This window comes from Capsicum annuum, chromosome 4 (assembly GCF_002878395.1).
Source record: "Capsicum annuum cultivar UCD-10X-F1 chromosome 4, UCD10Xv1.1, whole genome shotgun sequence".
NCBI lineage: Eukaryota > Viridiplantae > Streptophyta > Magnoliopsida > Solanales > Solanaceae > Capsicum > Capsicum annuum.
In genome coordinates this window covers 129145218-129171223 of record NC_061114.1, presented here as the reverse complement: position 1 = coordinate 129171223, position 26006 = coordinate 129145218, and positions in this window count along the sequence as shown.

The following is a 26006-nucleotide window of genomic DNA, read 5'->3' as shown; positions in this document are numbered from 1 at the left end:
CATATGATATCATGAAATTCAAAAAAAACATATAAAAATTCCATCTTGAGAATCACCCAATATCAACAACATGATCATCAACACCCAACAATATAGAAATCATACTTTATAATGAAAAATAGGGTTTTTGAGATTTAAGGATGAAAGGGATCCATAAATCAACTCACGCATACCTTAGAAGGAAGATTCTTGATGATTGACGGAGGAATTTCCTTGAAATCGGATCTTCAAGCTTAGTTACACAACCCTAGTTGTTTTTCTCTTTTAGTACTATTGGATGATGAGATTTGACATGATAATAGGGTTGTAATATATTTAGAAGCTATATATATCACAGGGTTAAGTTTAGGGACGTGTAAGAAGCATTAAAAGACTTAATTACGCTTAAAATAACTCAAAATGGAGTGTTTTTGGCACCTAGAACTGAATTAGGTGGAGCCCAAGTAATTTCCTAAGCTAGGTTGGGCGGTGCCTAACCAATCGCCTATGTTTGGGTTGGGCGACGCCTAACCAATTGCCTATCCTTACTGTCTCTCATGAAAATGGGCTTAACTTTTTGCTCGGGTATTGGATTAAGGTAAAATTGGTATTGTTGGAAAGCTAATTTGATTATCTACAATTTGGTGGTTCTAAATCAGTCAAAATAACACATTAACATCGAGTTATACTCATTCAAAGATGACCCTTATAAAATTGAACACTAAAGCTTGATGGATTCAAAAACTCTTAGCTTGTATTACCTTAAGTGACTCATATGAACATGCTTAATGCATCATAATCTATCCTATCACTAGGATATTCAATGTAAGTCATGTACTCAAGTATGAATCACAGGATAGGAGATTTCATACGTAGGAATACTTATTCACTTTCTAGCTTAGAAACATGCGGGGTATTACATTACTCTAGTTTAGGAGATAAATTTCCTAAATATGTACATTGAGGATTAGAAGTGGGTTGTTCATTCCTACCTTCTGCCAATGCTTCTATTAGCCCTTGTGGACTTAGCTATAGATGTTAGGCCTAGTTGAGACTAATGAGCCTTTAGAATAAGTTTTCTTCATGTCTTAGTAAATTGTGATAACATTCCCATGATTATTATTTTGGGCCATTAGAGAAGTTATTTACTATTAGATATGATAGTTGGCCTATAAAGATGATATACCTCATAGTTAAGAGTTATGCTTTATTGATACATTATGCCACCTAGATGTGAGATGCCACCTATGGGTGACACGATTATACATATGCTTTATGGCTTATAAAGATGATATGCCTTATTAATATGCCATGTCTTATTTAAAATGAAATAATTTATAAATGATTTTCTTATGGGTTTCAGATATGTATATAGGCCAAAGGCCGTGATTATGATGTTATAATTATTTCAAACACATTATTGGGTCCAAGGTCGTGTTGTAATTTGAGTTGACCATCCGGGAAGTGTCTATCGTTGTAAAGGTTATGATTTTAGTTTCTTGATATATTAGTGCTTATGGTTCCATTGTATGAATACTGGTGATGGCATGGATAGATTTGGTATATTCATGATTGTTGATTTGATAATTGATATGATTCCAATGAGATTATAGTATTATTATTGTTGTCACTAACTAAGGAATTAAAGACCATTTTTTTACCCTAAAAATAGATTTCCTTATAATAATAAATGTTTTTTTAAATGAATTACTTACATGAGAAAGAGGTTAATAATGATGTTTTAAAGGCTTGATCGAGATAAGTTTTTGTCCATGATTTGATACTACTAATTAACCCGCTCATGAGATATTTTGACCTTTTTAAACTTTACTAATGATTTAGTACCGAAGTTCACTACGAGCAGCAAACTCTCAAATTTACTTTCTGCCTCAGCTTATGCCCATGCACCTATCATATCCATATACAAATCTATCCGATATGAGATGAAGAAAAATGCTGGATTGATGATATAAATTCTGGGTAAAACCCAATGAAAGTTATAATATTTATATTATGTATATATGCTCATTGATAATGTGATATTGATGATGCATGGTGAATTATAGAGGTATACTCTATCTTTCTTCTCTATTTATATTTATATACTTTATCACTTATGGGGATTGTTCTTTACTTTATCCCTCATGGAGCTTATACTTTACTTTAACCCTAGTAGGGCTCACTCTCTATTATTTTCATTGTTTTAGATATGATGATGATATGATGGTACTCGACAGGGTCAGAAGATATTATGATGATGCTATGATGCTTGATAAGGCCAAAGGATATTATAATGATATGATGATACCTGACAAGTCTAGAGGATATTATGATGATGATATTAATACCCGACAAGGTCGGATGATAATTATATTGATGTTCCTATGTGTACATTTATCGGTTCAAGTTCATCTAGTCCTCTCCATGCCATTGATATATATGTGTATATATATATATACACACACACCCTGCTAGGCTGGAGAATGATTATAAAAATGATGGTTATGAAGTTGTTATTATGATATTGTGGATTTTGTTGTATTCATAAATGCATGCATATCACCTATCACTAGTATGCCTATATCTATTCACTCATATTGGAGGGTTGCATAAATATGGGTAGTGATTATGCGTTGTGTTATTGTATGTTGATTAAACCTTTTAAACCTTGGGAGGTAGGGGTACACATAGGCTCGAGTAGGTATTTGGTTGTCCAAAATAGCTAGTTACTTATGTTGTTATTGATATTATTATCATTGTTATGATCATTGTTATGTCTAGATTATGATAGATTTGTCATTTATTCGGTATAGAGTGAGGTATGATTCTAGCCTCTCCTATTTTTTGATTTCATTATTATGCATGATTACTTCATAGTGAGACTAAACTTATTAGAAATTGGGAGTTGTTAGTGCTAAGTCATGATAAGATTATAGTGATGCCTTAAATAAATATATGATATCGAGATTGTTCTTTAAGTTGACCTTATATATATAAATGTATATATCTAGCTATATGTATCTATGGTATAGCTGTATATCCCTTCCTTCTTTTATTCATATTGTATATTCACTCCTTAGCCTTATAAATAGCTATATGATCTTCTTTCATTTTTCATTCATATATTGGTCAGGGACATATAGTACAGTAATATGATTTTTGAGTATTACTGAAATAGGATAGTTCATCCTTGATACTTTGATAACCTTATTATGTTAGTATCTAGGACACAAATTGTATATGACATCCTTAATATCTCATTGGCTATTTTATGTGGTTGTTGAACACTTGGATGTAGTTTCCATTCTGTTTATTTTTCATATATGTATTTGCATAGTCTTTGGAGATCAATCGATAGTTGCCTACTGAGTACCATTTGTTTAGTACTTATACTACACTTCTGTAGCCTGTAGATCATAGTGTGGGTTATTACCATTGTTGTGTGAGTCGTCCAGAATAGCCAAGGTTTGGAGGCTTAGAGTGAGCTCCTGACATTTTATGTGTTGCTTACATCCCTCTTATGTACTAGATTTTTCTCTATGTTGTATTCGACTATAAGTTGTATCAGTGTAATCTATTTCATCTATTCCACTCTTGTACTTTTATTATATTAAAAGCTCTTGCATTAATGCCACTAGGTCTTGGGATTATATTATGTAATTAATCTTGCATTTTAGATATTTTGCATTTTTTCCTTTAGCTATTTTAGTAGTTCATTATTAGATGTTTCAGACTAAGGGTTTCGCTTGCCTACTCATGGGTTATAGTAGGCGTCATTATGATATGAGAAATTAGGTCATGACAAATTGGTATCAAAGCCTATGTTTCACCGATATATTAGTACAAAAGACAATTGTTTAGTTGAGTTTTGCGAATAGGTGCAGAGATATTCCTCTATCTTGGACATTTTAGGAAATTCACTTCTTGACTCCTTGTCGTTTGTCTAAATTTCTATATGCCTAAAAAAAATTCATTAACTCTATTCTATCCCCAAAGGACAATGTGATATTATAAACAGATACAGATGAGACTTAAACTCGCATTTTATGAGTTTCAGCGTAGTGCCAACCTAAAGAGTCAAAGCTGGATATCAAAGACCTTTAGAATTAGCCAAAGGATTTGGGATCCAAATCAGGCTATAGTCGAGCTCATGACTACTTCAGCCATTCGAGGTTCAGCATTGAGGACCGTGTCAGGTCACAGATCCCTCACAACCATAGATGAAATTCTAGTTATTGAATAGTTCTCAGGCTAAGTTGGATTAGTTAGTGTTCATAAGGGTTCCTAATTTGTTTTTAAGTATGAGATAGGTTTCTTAAGTGGGATTGGCATATCTCTATGCTATATTATTTTTAGCTGGACTAGGTGTATGGATTTGTTAAAGGACTAGAATTGCCACTCTATTTAGTATTGTAGCATATGATAGTAGTTGGGTCTCCTTTCTCATATATGTTTTATTATCTGAGTGCTAGGAGAAGAGCATGTAATGGGACTTATAGAGGTGATGGTAATAGGCCATGTCATCATTATAGTGCTATTGGTATTTTATCTGAGATCTTGTATGGTTGTGACGATATGTGTTATTAGTTTAGAGAGCACCTAGGTATGAGTTAGCTGATCAAATAGAGTTAGTATATATTCCCCGCCAGCTTGGAGTTCCTGTGTTAGGATATTATTGTAAGAAAGATAGATATTAGGCTAGTAATTACTCTCAGTGTTAGTTTATAAGCCATTTGGTCTTAGCATGTGTTGCTCTCTAAGATTAGAGCTTTTAGAGTTTGTCTCTATAATAAAATAATTGTTTGCTGGTCTAGAGAATGTCCCTGACATAAGATTTCTAGTCATTCAGCTTATTCAGATCAGCCTCATAATGTTACGGTATCTTCGATTAGAGATAGTGAACTTAGTGCCTCACTTGATGATTTAGTCAACCGGTCTAAATTTAGACCCATCCAGATTTATTCTCCCATAGATCCACTAGACATGTTATTATGAATTTTTCCATGATAGTGTGCTTTTATTTTTCCATATCTATCTCTTTATTATGTGTATTGGGGTTTTCATATCCATTGATTATTATATGCGTTGATGAGTTCACATTAGTTATTGCGTGACTTGTTACTGAATTCAGGGTTATATGACTACTCCATGGTTTATTTCTTTTTTACTGAAAACAGTAAATCTGTATTGATATTTTTCTCCCTATGGAGGTAGCATTTGGGTTTGAGTGTTATTTATCTTGGCACATTATCATTGTTGTGGACTTTACTAATATATGATATTGATGTTCATTTTGGTATCGCCTATTCATTATATTGATGTTGATATTGTTGTTGCTTTTTATACCACTTCTTGAGGTTGTTGATATTATTACTTGATGTAATTGATCCTTGTTGGGTAGCTTTATAGACTAGTGTTATCTAGTTAAATTTTATTTTCCTATGATTCTTATTTGGTGGCTTAAGTAGATATAACTTTATTTGATAATTTCCTTACCCTAGTGGTGCGAGGTTGATTTTTCCCTCTTGGTTAGGTATGTTATTTTAATTGTGTAATGTATTACGGCATCGAAGATAAGTTGACCTTCCATGGTTTTGTATGGCTTTAGAGGTGGCAATTTAGTTATATTGCCCATTGTTGAGTTGAGATAACTAGACTTGCCTCCTAGGTTGCAAAGGTTGTTCCAATGGCTATCTCTTTCTATATAGCCTATTTTTTTAGCTTGACCAGTTCTATCTGTTCTTTTTTTGTGGCTATTTCATTACCTGATAGTGGTTTTTATAATGATGTCAAGATATCCCAGATTCAACTCATATATTGGCTGGGTTTATTGCCTTATGATGGTTCGCCCTTGTTATTGATGTGGAGATTGGATGCTCCTTTAATATGGTGATATGGTTCTTATCTAAAGTAAAGTTGGAGAGTTAGAGGTAGGTGGACTTTCCTGTGACCGCCTCTTAAGTTGGCAAACCAAAACTTCTTATCTTGACTGTTTGGTTCATTTTTTGATAGTGGCCTATACCTTGGAATCAGTGTTGAGATTGGTACTTTTTTCTTTGATGATGTGATTTATAGATGGTTCGAGTGATGATTGTACTATATGGGTGGATTTGGGAAATTCATATTTCAGAGTTTGTTCAGCCTAATAAGGCTTGGTAGAGTGTTTCCCCTTGATGATTGGTGCTTATGGCTATTCCTTACCGAAATAGAGTGTTGGATTGGTTAGTTTCTAGCTGGAGTTGCATTTCTTTGAGTTGCTCGAGTTTTTCCATTACTAGTATGGTTTGCATTCTTAGGTAGTTCTTGAGTATATTTTTGTGATTTGTACTCTCCAATGAATATGGAGTTGATTTCCTATATTTACGGTTGGTGATTTAGCCTATGTTGCAATTTTGTTCTTCAGTAATATTTCAATTTTGGTTCATCATGATCTGGTACAGATATGCCTGGTTTAGAAAATATGGTCGATTTGTGAGTATTAGAACTTGGTTTGGATTTGTTGGCTCAATTTTGGATTTGATACCTTAAGATGGGAGTTTGAAAGTTATAATAGATTTGGAGTATTAATGCCTACTCCTTGGTTAACTATTCTATCTCCTCAACTTCTGTTGGATTATTATTGGTAAGTTCTTAGATGATAGCCCATGGATCCGTTATTAGATATTTTAGCTTTGACCTCGAGTTTTCAATCTTCTTTGAGAATTTTGGATGATATACTCAGTGGGAATAGTATGCTTGAGTTGGATTCAATATGGTTTCATTCTCGATTAATAGGACATTCGAGGGCAGATCTTTCAGTAATGAGTAGGTATGCCTTGATCTTTCTAGTTTTAGTCTCGATTGCCATTCGATAAGTTGTAGCATTGGCATAGATTTCATTCTTTCATTATCTCTGTGTGTGTGCCCAAATAGTGCCTTATGAGCTTATTCTCATGTTTCTCATTTGGATTTTTAGTTGATCAACTTCAGTTCTTTGATTTCTCGATGACTAGATTACATAGATGAAATCATGTGATTTTCCTCCTGGTTTGGAGTAGATAGAAGGTATGGATTAGTTAAAAAGTTTATATTTAGATTTGGAGTCGGTTGTAGGACTCATGCCTTGGGTTGGTTTGGTTTGGAAAAGCCTTTATTGATTTGTGAGAGTATCAAGATGGTATCAGTGTGTTGTGGTTTAGATTTTTGTGCATCAGCCCTTTTCAATTCAGTTGAAGGCCAGCTGGTGGTTAAGATTGAGTTTTGACTATTTGGAAGTAAAGTGAGAGAGCTCGTTGAAAAGGGGTACCTATGGCAAAATCATTTGAAAGTGTTCTCTCTTCATGGAGGTTATAGAAAGTCATACTCGGAGCATGCAAGCCCAGTAAATCACCCTTTCAAGCTTTTGAGATCTTTTATTTATTGACCTTTAGGGATGAAAGTCCTTTTAGTAATGGATATTGTAATAACCCTTTAGGTTATTTTCCATATTTCTATTTATTTCTACTATTAGGGCATTCCCAGATCTGCCTTAAGTTATTAATGACTTGCTAGGACTGACAGTTCAGTTACCGGCTAGTTCATTTGGTTTTTAGACTGAATTCCTTGTTTGGATGTCTTCACTAGTTCCTAATGGCCACTGAGAAAAAACTTCAGCAAAATGATCTCAAATGCAAATACTGACTGCATAAGTAGCTTTAGAATATTGAATTTAGGCTAGGTAGATATTTGGTTTGGGTCCCAATGCACCTGAGCTCATTTCGACCAATTGGTCGGGATATTGAAAAATTAGAAATATGGGTGTGGGACCCATATTTGGTCAAAACGACATCAGATGGAAAATTCAACTTTGCCACTGCATCCAAACATGTAAATTTTAGGCTTGGGCGACCCTTACTTCATATCCCAAGGCTTCAAACTTATTTTGGGTACAAATTTTATAAAAAATGAAACTATAGGTCTAGGCCCCACTTTTTGCCGAATTGATCTCGGATGAAAGTTTTAATGATTCCATTGGATCAAAAATGTGGTTTACACTCAAATTTCACTATTGGATCATGTTCATAGGGTTCAGAGGGTCAAAAATAAGTTTTTGACTTTGCTGATATCTGGTGCACATGGGGGATATCATGATTGCCATAGGGTTATTGCGATCTCCCTAGTGTGATTGCCATTCATGGATTGTGATAGCAATATCTCCATCTCTTGTATGGGTATAAAAGGCCCTTTAGGTTGTATTCTAGCCATTCTTGACTCATCCTTGAGACCTAGAAACCCTAAATGAGTGTGATAACTCAAAATTAAGTGTTTGGGTGACTTGGGAGCTTTATTAACGTCTTTTATCATGAATATCTTCGGATTTAAGCTAAGATCCTTCAATTTCATGCTTGAATTTCTTTGTTTTAGACACAAAACCCTAAAACCTTTTAGGGATTGATTTTAGCCTAAACTTTGCTTGGTTTTCACCCATTTTGAGGGTTTTGAATTGACCTCGGAAATGTGATATTTATAAGTGGGACTCTATTAGGGGTTTGGTGTCATTTTTGGACCCGAAGCACAATAGTGCAACATGGGTATCGTTACTATCATATTGAGAAGTAGATTTTTAATATTGTGATGGCATTTTAGACTTGTGAAATGAAGATGAGCTTTTTTGAATGATGTAAGGATTTATGGTTTGGATTTGTGGTAGGATTCTATCAACTCTTCTCCATGAGATGATGCATGTTATATATTGCATGCGAATGTTAATGTAAAGTTTAATTATGGGTAGAATGACTTAGTATTGAATATTTAAGTTTGGGGATTAAAAGAGGATTTTGACTCATAAGTTAAAATACTTAATATCCTTTTTGAATCCTATTGCCTCCTCCCTAGATTGAACTAATTTGTAGCATGCATATGATATGACGCTAGGTTTGGGATGTGGTTTGAGCATTGGAATCATGGTTAGTATGATTAACCTTTGGTCTAGTCTAGTGATCTTGAAATAGTAAATTCAGCAGTATTGACGTAAATGCTCTTGTTTCTAGATGAAATTCCTATCTTAGGATTGATTATGGCTTACTTGACATGTAGAAGTTGAACTATATACCTTAGCCTAGTTTGGGGTATAAGTTGCCTAAATATGGACATTGAGGATTAGAAGTGGGTTCTTCCGGCTGACCTTAGGACAAGACTTGTGTTAGCCCTTGTGGACTTACTTGCGGATGTTAGGCCTAGTTGAGAGTAATGAGCCTTTAGAATAAGTTTATTTCGTGGCTTGGTTAATTGTGATGACTTTCCTTGGATTATGATTTTTGATCCTTTAGAGATGTTATTTCCTCTCCGATGTGATAGATGGCCTATAGAGATGATATACCTCATAGTCATGATTCATGACCTAGAGATATGAGACATCTTATAGATGTGATATATCTCATAGTTATGAGTTATTCCTTATTGATGCATCATGCCTCCTAGATGTGAGATACCCTCTATGTGTGAGACAATTATAGATATACTTTATTGCTTATATAGGTGATATGCCTCATAAATATGCTATGGCTTATTTAAAATGAGCTAATTTGTAAATATGATTTTGATAAGGGTTTCAAATATATAAGTGGGCCAAAGGCCGTGATTATGATGTTATAATTCCGAACACATTATTGGGCCCAAGGCCGTGTTATGATATGAGTTGACCATCCGAGAATTATCAATATTTGTAAAGGTAGTGATTGTAGTTTTTTGATATATTAATGCTTATGGTTCCATATAATAAATACTGGTGATGGCATGAATAGATTTGGTACATTCATGATTGTTTCATTGATGATTGATACGATTTCGATAAGATTATAATATTATTATTATTGTCACTAAGTAAGGGATTAAAGCCCACTTTCTACCCTAAAAAATGGAATTCTTCTTAATAATAAATGCCTATTTTAATGAATTACTTATATGTGAAAGAGGTTAACAATGATGTTCTAAAAACTTGACCAAGATAAGTTCTAGTCCATGATTTGATAACCTAGTCATGAGAGATTTTGACCCTTTCTATACTTTTATAATGATTTAGTCTCGAAGTTCAGCCTGAGTTAAAAAATATCAGATTTACACTCTTTTAGCCAAGGCTTGAGCTTGTGCACCTATCATATCTTGATCCACTTCTTTTTGGTATGGGAAAAAGGAAGATGCTTGATTGATAATATAAATTCTAGGTATAACCTAATGAAAGTTATAATATTCATGTTATGTATATACACTCATTGATAATGTGATAGTGATGATGAACAGTGAATTATGGATATATACTCAACATATCTTCTCTGTTTATGTTTATTTACTTTAACCCTCGCGGGGCTTGCACTTTTACTTTACCTCACGTGGGGCTCTCTCTCTATTATTTATATTGCTTTAAATATTATGATGATATGATGATACTAGGAAAGGCTGAAGGATATTATAATGATGCGATAATGCCCACCAAGGCCGAATGATATTATGATAAGGTGATGATACCTGGTAAGGCTGGAGGATATTTTGATGATGTGATGATGCTCGTTAAGGATGAAGGATACTATGAGGATGTGATTATACCTGATAAGGCCAGAGGATGTTATGATGATGATATTGATACCCAACAAGGCCAGAGGATGATTAGATTGATATGCCTATGTGTACATCTATCGGTTTGAATTTGGCTAGCCCTGTGTATGGATATATATATATACCCAACAAGGCCAGAGGATGATTATGACAGTGATGTTAATAATGTTGGTATTGCAATATTATGGATTCTGTTGCATTCATACTTAGATGTACATTGCCTATCCCAGTATACGCCTATATCTATCATCTCGTATGGGAGGGTTGCATAAATAAAGGTGATAACTATGACTTGTATTGTTGTATACTGATTAAACCTTCCGAGCCTGGGGTGGTGTAGCTATGCATAGGCTCAGCTAGGTATTGGATTATTCGGAATAACCAGTTACTCACACTGTTATTAATATTGTTAGTATCATTGTTATAATCGTTATTATGTCTAGCTTATGATAGATTGGTCATTGATTTAGTATCGAGATTTTAGGTATGATTCTGGCCTCTCCTATCTTATGATTTAATTATTATGCATGACTAATTCATGATGAGACTAATGGATTAAAAACCTGAAGTTATTAGTACTAAGTCTAGATAGGATCATATAAGGCCTTAAATAAAGATATGATGATCTAGGTTGTACTTCGAGCTGACCTTATATATATAAATGTGTATATCTAGCTATCTGTAGCTATGGTATTACCGTACATCCCTTCCTAACTTTATTCATATTGCATATTAATTCCTTGGTCTTATATATAGCTATATGATATTCTTTCATCCTTCATTTATATATTGGTCAAGGATATACGTTATAGTGTTGAGATTTTTGAGTATGGTTGAAATAGGATAGTTCATCCTTGATAGTTTTGTAGCTTTATTATGTTAGTGAAACATCTAGGCTTTGGACCCTTAGAGAATTCCCTTGGTTTGAGGGTTCTGCACTTGGTACAACTTAGGGTCCTAGTTGTACCCCATGGATATGACTTGGTGACCTCCTCTCATACCCTAGTCAGTGTGGTGGGGTTTACTCACTATCCTAGGTATGAGTTAGCCTCCTATAAATCATAGTTTTGTCGCACTACCAACCTCGCACTATCAACATCTTGACTCCAATTAATAGCCTCTTAATTAGAGCGTGGTGCTTTGGCTACTATTTCTTTTGAGGCCACAAGAGCTGGCCAATTTATGAGGTTGAACCCTCCTATGTTCACAGGTACAAAGGTTGAGGAGGATCCTCAAGGCTATGTTGATGAAATGGAGAATTTTTTTTGAATCATGCATGCTTTGGATATTGAGGCTGTTGAGTTTGCTTCCTACCAATTGAATGATATAGCGTACCAATGGTATGAAGGGTGGGAGTTGTCTAGATTTGTAGATGCTAGTCCCTCTATGTGGGAGGATTTTTCTAAGATTTTCTTTGATCGCTTCTTTCCTCAAGAATTGAGGGAAGAAAAAATAGAGGAGTTTGTGAACTTGAAGCAAGGGAGGATGTCCATTCAGGAGTATTCCTTGAAGTTCCATAAGTTGTCTAGATATGCTCCTGAGATGGTTTCTAGGATGAGGGATAGAATGCATGAGTTTGTTTTGGGATTGTCCCGTGAGTTGGTACTTGAGAGCAAGAAGACTTTTTACCTTCCGAGCATAGTAGTAGATATGGGAGTAAGTGGGTCTAGGATGAAGTAGGAGAGTTCAAGTTCTTTCTCCTCGACTAGTGCTCCTTACCTAAAGTCATCGGGTGATCGTTGGTCTCAGTTTTTTGGTGGGTTTCGGGCACCGGGCGCCCAATCTCAGTTTGGCGGAGCTCAATCGGCTCCATTCTACCCACCTTGTAGATTTTGTAATTAGCCTCATCGTGGTCATTCTTAGAATGAAGGTAAGTCTTTTAGAACGAAGCCAAACCATATAAGTATGACAAATTCCGAAAGAATATAACCAACAATGCATCCATAACTCCCAAAACATGATGTCAACAGTATACGAATATATCTAGTACAACTCAAATCCAAATGAAATACAAAAGAAATCCAATAGATGCAACTTTGTTTCTGAAAACTATTAAAGACTTAGTCTAATGATAGAGAAACATAGTAGAAGACATCCAGACGCCTGAAAATCATCCTCTATATCGAAAGCTCCAATAGTCGCTCAAATCAAGTAACATGGGGTGCACTAGAACATCAATCTTCACTAGAAGGGTATAGTAGGAATGAGTATGGTCCACTTGTACTTATTAGGTATCATAGGCCGATCGAGAAAAGTAGAAAATAAAATATTCAAAATAAACACTAAAGAAACGTTACCTGCAATCAAAAGTGTCCCAAAATGGTAGCCTTCAACGCTTGCACTAACAGTTTTATATATCACATAATTTGCAGTAAACACAAAAAAGACCACAAGTGTACGATATATCACATACAAGTAGGACAAGAAAGGACAATATATGTAAAAGATCATTGAGCATAAGTATTAGAACATAGAACAATAAGATAGGTAATAAGTCAAAGCAGAAGTACAATCACATCATAGCCATAACAAATTAAACACAATAAGAATGATGATGATGATGATACACGAGGTTGTAGTACAACTTCTATATACACTCACGGAGGAAAGCCTCCTGACATGTGACCGATATAGCGTTCATCAACCTATATGCAATACATATATCATATCTCCTCCCTGATACATTCCTCGAGGAGGGTTTTATAAGATGTCACAGTATCTCCTTCCCAATATATCCTTCTAAAAGGGTTTTACAAAAGGTGTTGCAGTGTTTCTTAGATGTTTCCATTGTTTTACCAATGTTTATGAGTGAGTATGATATGAGGATGTAATGCTCACAACCAATAACAATTAGTCTTTCTTCAACCAACCACAATGATATATTCCCATAACCATCCATAGTGACGTATTCCATAACCACGTGAGCCAACATTCACTGATCATTTCCATTATCCATGAAATTCTACATGATTCATTTGCCGATAAAGTAAGAATATATCATAATGCACCAATGGTACCCCATTAGACAATTCAACAACACAATACAGTTATTCGCATGTATCTTAGGCTATCCACATCATATAGGACCCCACACGGTCATACATATAACAAAATATCTTAAAACCTAAAATTATTTCACATATAGGCCCCCACACAGGCACAACACATTGAGATTCCCATTTCATGATTAGTTCCCATCTCTTTAACTTGTATTTTGTCTACAAATTAACTACCCAGCCTAGTCTGAAAGAGTTAATCCATAACCTACCTTAAGGCTGAAAAATAATCCATAACACTTCAAACAATAACCTTACTTCTCATGAATGATCCTTAAAGCACTAGTACCGTGAAATATAGAATCAACTCATCCAAACAAAGCCAACGATACACATATTGCCTACTATTGGTTTATGGTCGAAATGGATCCCCATAATGGGTTTTTGATAGAGAAGGACAATATCATAAATTTATTTCATAAAATTGTTCCCCATACCTTTAGCAACATAAAACTGATGACCCAAGTCAAATCGAGTTAAAGACGAGGTTCAAATCAAATAAAAATCATTTTAAAACTTTATTGGGTAAAATATTTGATCCATTTTTAAATCAAGAATCAAAGTTTTTTTTTTGAAGGTTAAATTCAGGAAAAACTAGTAATTGCAGGATTAGGAATATTATTCAAGTGACAAGGAGTGAAATTGGGGTTTAAAATCAAATCCTAAGGTTCTAGGGATTTGAGCAATTAATCAAGAAATTGAATAAGAAAATGATGAATTCTAACATTACATTCATACGAGAATCAAGAAATAGATGTTAATCTAACTTCCCAAGATCCCACAAGATTCACCGTTAAGATCTCACACTATTTAAGGTTTATCTCTCAAGAGGCAAGATGAGAAATGAGCTAATTTTCAATCTAAGGGGTCCATTTATACCCCATTCAGCTAATCAGATCCTGCAATCGCACACCCAGGTATGCAATCAAACACCTTCGTAGCAAAAGGAGGTGTGGCTATCGAAAACACCCTTAATGCAACTGAACTACCCTCTATACAACACTTGTGAGATCACCACTCAAGAGGTGCGATTGCACATGCCCCAGAAACCAACTAAAGCTTGGAAATTTATTCGAGTTTATGCCTAGGCTTCGAGATTCATTCGGAATCTAATATACATAAATGAACTATGTAACCATACTTAATTCGATGCTTTAGGCTCAATGGCGATATTAGATTTTCAAAATATGTCACTTTTACAAAGTTGACCCACAAAACCCACAATCATAATTTTCTAAACCGAGTTCGAAAGGAGATTTAAAAGCCATAAAACCACACCAAAAATGTTACCACCCTAAAATTGACGTTTTGGATCTGCTGGTGCACTCCGTTCGGCCATCCATCTCATGGATCAAAAGATAATCACAAAAGTCCACAATAAAGCTCTCAAATATTACACAAACTACAATTTGCATAAAAGGCACCAAAATGCATTTGGAATCATTCAATCACCAGAACACCCTAGAAATACCATAACGCAACTATGGGGAGTAGTAAAATAGTCAAATCACACAAAAATATATATTTTGCAACTAACATAAAAAACTCAGGTTGTTACATCACCCATTACTAAATATCTAATTCGTCCTCAAACTATGACAAAGATATACCTGAATTAACGAAGAGCTAGGGTAAGAAATATATATATTAGACTCAACCTCCCACGTAGCTTCATCTACAGGTTGATGTCACCACTGAACCGTAACCATAGGGATAACTCTAGAACACGACCATCAAACATCCCAAGCCAAAATAGAGATTGACTCCTCAATAAAGGACAACCACTTATCTATCTAAACCGAATCACAATGAATAACACAAGACTCTTCAAGAATGTTGCGGCAAAGCGTAGAAACGTGAAAAATTGGATGAACAGTCAATAAATCTGGGGGCATGGTCAACTCATAAGCCACATCACCAACGGTCCAAAGAATCTCAAATGGACCAATATAACTAGGTAATCTTGACCATTTCCCCAAACCTTATCACACCTTTCATGGGTGAAACTTAAAAAAATGTAATCACTAACACCAAATCTCAAGGCATAAAGACTACGATCATCATAGCACTTCTACCAAATCTAAGTCACTTGAAGTCTATCCTAAATGATATGCACTCTATCCAAGGACACGTAAAGCAAGTGCGTACCTCAAGGTCTAACCTTAGAGACATAAAACCAATCCACTGGCGAGCGACAATGACTACTATATAATACATCAAAAGAAGCCATATCGATAATGTAATGACAATTGTTATTATAAGTAAATTCTGCTAGAGCTAAATGTTTCTCCCACTGGACCTCTGTAACACCCCGATTTGCTGAACCAAAATACTACACGATGCTCATGACCCCAAGGGACCACAAGCTAACCCATGACTGATATCTGTACCTGTATACTATAAATCATGATATAATAATGCGGAATACATAGAGCTGTAAGGCTATAAGGTTCAACTGAATAAAACCATGTGGGTGAAAAATACCCAAAACAACTCAATCTGAACGTAAATCTGAACATAAATCTGAAAGTAGATCTGAAAGACTCTAAACTGTCTGAATAAGGAGTTGAAGGAACATGTCTCTAACTAACTCTGTAAAACTGAACTAAAGAAATAAATAAATGTATTAAATCATATTGTCCTCGAATCAAAGAGGACTCACTGTGTCTCTGCGACTGGAATGCTACCGCTACCGCTGGGCTGGAGCTCGTGCCTCGGAACCTATGGTGTAACATAAAAAGAAAGCACCATAGCGCAAATACATCAGTATAACTAGAGTACTGAGTATACGAGGAAGGTAGGCTAAACATAAAGGGTTTTAGCATGAACAACACTGATTGACTAATATGAATGTGGGAGTGCAAACACACATATATAGAAACTAGGACCATGAATACGTGATAGCATGACCTGTAAGCTAATGCATGGTTTACTGATAACTATCATGACTGATACTGAAACTGATAACATGGACGACTGTATTTGACAGTCCTATATATACTGAAATCTGAAGAACGCCCTAAGTTCTTTTACTGAGACTGATACTCAAACTGTGGGAAGTAGTGTTTAATCGACATGCCCCATGTATGCTGTTATGGCTAAGATAGGATCCAATCTCTGGCCCGACTAAAGGGGTGTCAATACCATGCCACGGGTAAGGACAGCCTGTAAGTGACCCTTATTTGGCGGGTACTCAATAAGAATGGTGGAAACCCTTTACTGACGGGTTAAGCCAACTCATCAACCCTAATCTGACGGGTTAGGATGTCTCAACCTACGCTGGCTACGTAGTTCTGGAACATAAGGATTGCTACTAAGAATCACACCCTGAACTAGCGGGTAAGCTCCCATCCTTGGGTTCACTCGGTGCTAACCTCTACTCCCATCTGGAGGGACTGAACATAAATAACTGATTGTGCATGACTTAATCATACTGAATTCCATTGACTAGCGAAATATTACCGATATCTGACAACTGACTAAGATCATGAGGTTTTCCTGAGTCACATGACTGACTGAAGTGTATAGAATCATAGCTTGAGTTCGCATATCGTGACACATGACATGGATCTAGGCACACAGCTATAGTTTTTGGGTACAAGTACCCCCAAGACACGATGGAAGGAAACTGACACAAATGACTGACTTGATCATAAGAGTAGAGTCCATAATTTATAATATCATAAGTAGGGATCTCATACTAAGCATGGTTATCAACAATGTATTGCATGGAAAGGATTTCATATCACATGAAAGTGCTTGCACAATCTTAATATCATGTTTATTGCATAATCATATTGGCAACACATATCAATAGCATGGAAGTTCATGTGGATTGCATGGTTATCATACATCTTATTCATAAGTAGGATTTGCAAGTAAACATAGCATAATCTCATAAGAATAGTTCATGAGTATTCCAACAACATTTACAAGGCACATTAACAACATAGAAGTCATTGGAATGTAAGGGCATATTATGAATCCTTTACTTAGTCACAATTTAGCTATATTGCATGATTTCTAGTTCCTTAGGCATTTTATCAAACATCTTACATGCACATCTTAAGCATAGGTGAATTCATCAAATTATACATCATGAACAACCAAATTTACATGTTTCCAACTCATATGATATCATGAATTCACAAAAACATATAAAGATTCCATCTTGGGAATCACCCAATATCAACAACATGATCATCAACACCCAACAATATAGAAATCATACTTTATAATAAAAAAGAAGAAAACAATCAAGCATTAATATGGGTATGTTCATATCACCACAATCAACCAAGCTTTTATATTTTAAAGATTGATTCTTGAACTACACGGATGAAAGAAATCCGTGGATGAACACTACGCATACCTTAGAAGGAAGATTCTTGATGATTGACGGAGGAATTTCCTTGAAATCAGATCTTTAAGCTTAATTATGCAACCCTAGTTATTTTTCTCCTTTAGTTCTCTTGGATGATGAGATTTGAGATGAAAATAGTGTTGCAGTATGTTTAGAAGATATATATTTTGTAGGGTTAAGTTTAGGGACATGTAAGGAGTATTTAAAGACTTAATTACATTTAAAATAACTCAAAACAGTGTGTTTTTGACACCTAGATTTGACTTAGGTGGCGCCCAAGTGATCGCCTATTCTTGAGTTGGGCGGCGCCTAACGAATCGCCTATGCTTGGGTTAGGCGGCTCCTAACCAATCGTCTATGTTTACTGTCTCTCACGAAAATGGGTATAACATTTCGCTCGGGTATTAGATTAAGGCGAAATTGGTATCATTGGAAAGCTAATTCGAATCTCTACAATTTGGTGGGTCTAAATCAGCCAAAATACCACATTAATATCGAGTTATACTTGTTCAAAGATGATCCTTGCAAAATCAAACAGTAAAACTTGATGGATTCAAAAACTTAGCTTATATTACCTTAAGTGACTCATATGAACATGCTTAATGCATCATAAGCTATCCTATCACTAGGATATTCATGGTAAGTCATGTACTCAAGTATGAATCACAGGATAGGAGATTTCATACATAGGAATACTTATTCACTTCCTAGCTTAGAAATATGTGGGGTATTATAATATCTCTCCCTTGGGAACATTCGTCCTCGAATGAGAATTTACTGAGAAGGGATACTAGACCATGGAACCTAAATTGAACATAAAGAACTGAAACTTGATCTCATGACTGACATGCTAAACATACTAAACTCATGCATATCTAATGCACGGGCAACTGACACAAGAATGCATGACTGAGTATGAAATGGTTAATAGGTTCCAAGTTTATACTGGAAACATGAACGTGAACAGAATAAGATTAAGAAGAGCTGTTACCTTGATCTTGATCTAAATTGGCGGGGAAGAGGTGAGGATACTTGGTACGCATATCTACTTCTTCTTCCAAAGTAGCTCCCTCATGAGACTGATTTCGCCAAAGAACCTTGACTAGAGGGACTTCTTTGTTCCTCAATCTATGAGTCTGATAATCTAAGATTTCAACTGGAATCTCTTCATAAGAGAGGCTGTTCTAAATGTCGATGCTCTAAATAGGGACAACAACTATTGGGTCACCTATGCACTTCTTTAGCAAAGAGACATGGAAGAATGGATGGACTGAGGCTAGATCTGAAGGCAACTCAAGCTCATAAGCTACCTTGCTGAAGCAACAAAGAATTCTGAAGGGAGCGACATACCAGGGACTGAGTTTTCCTTTCTTACCGAACCTTTTCACTCTCTTCATGGGAGAGATATTAAGATAGACATAGTCATTGACCTCAAACTCGAGATCCTTTCTACAAATATTTACATAGGACTTCGGTTGGCTCTGAGCAACCCAGAGTCTCTCTTTGATCAACTGAACTTTCTTTAAGGCGTCAAATACTAAGTCAGGACCTATGACTAAGGCCTCACTAACTTCAAACTAACCAATCAGAGATCTATATCTCCTACCATAGAGAGCTTCGAATGGAGCCATCTGAATACTAGAATGATAGTTATTGTTGTATGCAAACTCAATTAAAGGCAAGTGGTCGTCACAACTTCCCTTGAAGCCAATTGCACACGCCCTTAGCATATCTTCAAGAGTCTGAATGGTCCTCTCTGCTTGACCATCTGTCTGAGGATGAAACGCTGTGCTGAGATGGACTTGGGTATCGAGATCCTTTTGGAATGCTTTCCAAAAGATAAAAATGAACTAGGTACCTCAGGTGATAGATAGTGGAACACTGTGTAATCTAACTAACTCCCTGTTATAGAGTTTGGCATAATCCTCGGAGGACTAAGAAGTACAAAAAAGAAAGAAATAAGCTAACTTGGTCATTCTATCTATAATGACCCAGACTGAATCATGCTGATGACGAGTTCTAGGCAAACCCGTCACGAAGTCCATGTTAATCCATGTTAACTTTTTCCCACTTCCAAGTAGGAATGGTGAACTCTTACATGGAACCACTAGGTTTCTGATGCTCTATCTTAACCTACTGACATGCAGAGCACTTAGCCACAAACTCTGCAATATCTCTCTTCATCCCACTCCACCAATAGATCTCCCACATGTCGCGGTACATCTTAGTGGCCCCTAGATGAATAGAGTATCACGCATCATACGCTTCTGCAAGAATTCACTTCCTCAATTTATCTACATTTGGAACACATAGATGACCCTGACAACGAAGAACACCATCTCCCCCTTGGGAGAAAACCACAACTTTCTGATTCTGAATTGACTCTTTGAGCTTGACAAGGCTAGGATCCCTGTTTTGTTTCTCTTTCACCTTGGAAACTAGAGATGACTCTGAACTATTATTAATACATATACCACCCTCTGAAGAATCGACTAAGCGAATGCTTAGTCTGGCAAGCTGATGGATCTCCTGAGCCATCTTTTTCTTACTATCCTCAATGTGAGAAATACTACCCATGGAGAGTCGACTGAGAGTGTCTGCCATAACATTGGCCTTGCACGGATGATAAAGAACACTCATGTCATAATCCTTCAAGAGCTCTAACCACCTTCTCTAGCAAAAATTGAAATCTTTCTGGGAAAAGACATACTGGAGGCTTTTATGGTCTGTAAAGACATCCACGTGAACTCCATAGAGATAATGTCTCCAAATCTTCAAGGCAAAAACTACCGCTGCTAACTCAAGATCATGAGTAGGATAATTCTTCTCATGTGGCTTTAACTGTCTGGAGGCGTAGGCTATGGCCTTACCATGCTACATGAGGACATAACCTAAACCCACTCTGGATGCATCACAGTAGACTACAAAACCATCTGAACCATGTGGAGTAGCTAGAACTGGAGCAGAGGTAAGTCGAGTCTTTAACTCTTGAAAGCTCTTCTCGCATGAATCTGACCACTAAAACTTAATCTTCTTCTAAGTCAATCTGGACATGGGAGATGCAATAGAAGAAAATCCCTTGACAAACCGTCTGTAATAGCCAGCCAAACCCAAGAAACTCTTAATATCTGATGGAGATACGAGTCTGGGCCAGTTTCTTACTGCCACAGTTTTTTGAGGATCTACTCTAATGCTATCACCGAAAATAATATGGCCAAGGAATGCTACTGATCTTAGCCAAAATTTGCACTTGCTAAACTTAGTGAATAACTGGTGATCCCCGAGAGTCTGAAGAACAATCCTGAGATAGTCTGCATGATCACGCTCTATGCAAGAATAGACCAGAATATCATCTATAAAGACTATGACAAACATGTCCAAGTACTGCTTGAACACACGGTTCATCAAATCTACAAAAGTTGTAGGGGCATTGGTAAGACCAAATGACATGACTAAAAATTTAAAGTGACCATACCGAGTATGGAAAGCTGTGTTTAAAATGTCACATTCTCTAACTCTGAGCTAATGATAGCCTGATCTAAGGTCTATCTTAGAGAAGTAACTGTCACCCTAAAGTTGGTCGAATAGATCATCAATCCTGGGAAGAGGATATCTGTTCTTGACCGTGACCTTGTTGAGTTGACGGTAATCAATACACATCCTGAGAGAACCGTCTTTCTTGCACACGAATAATACTGGCGCACCTCATGGGGAAATGTTGGGTCTAATGAATCCCTTATCTAAGAGATCCTTCAACTGATCTTTTAGTTCTTTGAGTTCTGCTGGTGCCATTCGGTATGGCAGAATAGAAATAGGTTGAGTATCCGAAAAAAGGTCTATGCTGAAGTTTATTTCCCTTTCGGGAGGAATGCCTGGAAGATCTTCGGGAAAAAAATTTAAGTATTCATTAACAACAGGGACTGTTTCGAGGCTGGGATATTTAGAATTGGAATCTTTAACATGAACGAGATGATACACACACCCCTTAGAAATCATTTTTCTTTCCCGAAGGTAGGAAACAAGTTGACCCCTGAACGCTGAAATGCTACCCTTCCACTCTAGGACGTGATCATTCGGGAATTAAAATTGAACTATCCTATTTCTACAGTCGACTGTGACATAGCAGGAATGAAGATAATCCATGCCGAGAATGACATCAAAATTAGTCATCTCTAACTTTACTAAATCTGCTAACGTGGATTTTTAAGATATCATAACCGGGCAGTTTCTGTATACCCGCTGAGCTATAATGGTTTTACCGACTAGGGTAGAGACCGAGAAGGGCTCTGCTAGGACTTCGAGACTGATTTTGAAATCGCCTGCTATGTATGGAGTAATAAAAGACAAAGATGTACCTGGGTCTAGCAAAGCATAAATATGAACATGGAAAATCTGTAACATACCAGTAATGACATCAGGAGAATTTTCCTGATCCTGCTGGGACTGAAGAGCATAGATTTTGTTTGGGTGTTTCCCACTGGTAGCACTAGAAATGGCACCCTACTGGTTCGGGCAACTGGACTAAGCTGTAGAATGATTTTGCTGACCCTGAAGACTTGACTGCAGACACTCCCTAATCCTGTGGCCTGGTTTGCCACAACCAAATTAGACATCACTACTGGATCTTCAACTACCCTTGTGGTTTTTACCATAAGTCTGACAAAGGGGATTTGTTCGGGCACTGCTAACACTACCCTAAGATTTAGAGCCTGACACTTTATTTCTATTGCTGTATCTGAACTTTGGCACTGGAGCGCTGGCAAAGAAAGGAGCTGGAATAGCTGATTTGGAGCAAAACTATGAACGGTTTCCTCTATCTGACTTGGGGTGAGAAAAGTTGAAATTACCTGACCTTGCTCTCTTGTTCTGCCTCTCCCTAGTGTTAAACTTCTGCTCTTCTACTTGCTGGGCATGGGTCATGATTCTGGCTCAGGCCATATCATCGATCAGCATCACAGACCTACACTCATTTACCACGCTATCGTTGATCCCTGACACAAACTTGCTCATCTTAGCTCTATTGTCTGCAACCACATGAGGAGCATACCTGGATAGCTGAGTAAATTTGAGAGAATACTCCCTAACCGTCATATTCCCCTGCCTGAGGTTAATGAACTCAAGAACTTTGGCTTCCCTCAGCTCTTGGGGAAAGAATCTGTCTAAGAAGGTTATGACAAATTCCTCCCACTTGATAAGGCCTGAATCATCTAACCTGTCAGACATCCACTGTTTGTACCAATCATGAGCAACATCCTGTAACTGGTAGGAGGCTAACTTAGCACTCTTAATAGAATTAACACCCATGATGTCAATGACCTTCTGGACTTGGTCAATGAACTCCTGAGGGTCCTCATAAGACTTATACCTATGGAAAGATAGAGGGTTCATCTGGGTGAAGTCCCGAACCCCAGCTGCTTTGGGAGTGGCCACTGGATTGGCCGGAATAACTGGTGGCCATTCACTCTGTGCAGCTATGGACTGAGCAAGTGTGGTAAATACGACTCTAAAGTCCGCATGGGAAACATGTTCGTCCAAAGGATCTTTGGGCTGAGGAGCTAGCTGGTTTTATCTCTTTGGGGCCATGGTCTAGAATAAGAGAAGAATGGATTAGATTGAGAGTTTAACTTGTGATTATGCTCACTAGCATGACATGAATAATGAAGAAAGGGGACTGTTCCTAAAATATCTTATAGCTTTCCGCACATAATTGTGGCACGCAACACACCCATGTACAAGACTCTACTAGATGCGGCTTTCAGACTTCCTAGGACTCTATTGAACTTGAGGCTCTGTACCAAGTTTATAACACCCCAATTTGCTGAATCGAAATGCTACACGGTGCTTATAACCCTGAGGGACCACAAGCTAACCCATGACTGATATCTGTACTTGTATACTGCAAATCATGATATAATAATGTGGAATACATGGAACTGTAAGGCCATAAGGTTCAACTGAATAAAACCATGTGGGTGAAAATACCCAAAAAAACTCAATCTGAATGTAAATCTGAACATAAATCTGAAATTAGATCTGAAAGTCTCTAAACTGTCTGAATAAGGAGTTGAAGGAACATGTCTCCAACTAACTCCGTAAAACTGAATTGAAGAAATAAATAGATGTATCAAATTATATTGTCCTCGAATCAAAGAGGGCTCACTATGTCTCTGCGACTAGAATCCTACCTCTACTGCTGGGCTAGAGCTCATGTCTCGAAACCTATGGTGTAACATAAAAAGAAAATGCCATAGCGCAAATACATCAGTACAACTGGAGTATTGAGTATACGAGGAACGTAGGCTGAACATAAAGGGTTTCATGCATGAACAACACTGACTGAATAATATGAACGTGTGAGTGCAAACACACATATATAAAAACTGGGACCATGAATATGTGCTACAATGACCTGTAAGATAATACATAGTTTACTGATAATTGCCATGACTGATACTGAAACTGATAAAATGGACAACTGTATCTGACAGTCCTGTATATACTGAAATCTGAAGAACGCCCTGAGTTCTTTTACTGAGACTGATACTCAAACTGTGGGAAGTAGTGTTTAATCGACATGCCCCATGTATTCCGTTATGGCTAAGAAGGGATCCAATCTCTGCCCCGACTGGAGGGGTGTCAATACCGTTCCACGGGTAAGGACAGCCTGTGAGTAACCCTTATCTGGCGGGTACTCAATAAGAATGATGGGAACCCTATGCTAAAGGGTTAAGCCACCTCATCAACCCTAATCTGACGGGTTAGGATGTCTCAACCTACGCTGGCTACGTAGTTCTGGAACACAGGGATTGCTACTAAGAATCACACCCTTAACTGGCGGGTGAGTTCCCATTCTTGGGTTCACTCGGTACTAACCTCTACTCCCATCTGGAGGGACTGACATGAATAAATGACTCTGCATGACTTAATCTTACTGAATTCCATTGACTGGTGAAATGTTACCGATATCTGACAACTTACTAAGATCATAAGGTTTTCCTGAGTCACATGAATGACTGAAGTCTATAGAATCATAGCTTGAGTTCAGATATCCTAAAACATGACATAGATCTAGGCACATAACTATAGTTTTCGGGTACAACTATCCCCAGGACTCGATGGAAGGAAACTGACATACATGACTAACTTGATCATAAGAGTAGAGTCCATAATTTATAATATCATAAGTAGGGATCTCATACTAAGCATGGTTATCAACAATGTATTGCATGGAAAGGATTTCATCACATGAAAGTACTTGCACAATCTTAATATCATGTTCATTGCATAATCCTATTGGCAACACATATCAATAGCATGGAATTTCATGTGGATTGCATGGATATCATATATCATGTTCATAAGTAGGATTTGCAAGTAAACATAGCATAATCTCATAAGAATAGTTCATGAGTATTCCAACAACATTTACAAGGCACATTAACAACATAGAAGTCATTGGAATGTAAGGGCATATCATGAATCCTTCACTTAGTCACAATTTAGCTATATTACATGATTTCTAGTTCCTTAGGCATTTTATCAGATACCTTACATGCATATCTTAAGCATAGGTGAATTCATCAAATTATACATCATGAACAACCAAATATATATGTTTCCAACTCATATGATATCAAGAATTCACAAAAACATATAAAGATTCCATCTTGGAAATCACCCAATAAGAACAACATGATCATCAACACCCAACAATATAGAAATCATACTTTATAATGAAAAAGAGGAAAACAATCAAGCATCAACATGGGTATGATCATATCACCACAATTAACCAAGCTTTTGTATTTTAAAGATTGATTTTTGAACTCCAAGGATGAAAGGAATTTGTGGATGAACACTACGCATACCTTAGAAGGAAGATTCTTGATGATTGACGGAGGAATTTTCTTGAAATCGGATCTTCAAGGTTAATTATGCAACCCCAGTTTTTTTCTCCTTTAGTGCTCTTGGATGATAATCTTTGAGATAAAAATAGGGTTGCAGTATGTTTAGAAGATATATATTTTGTAGGGTTAAGT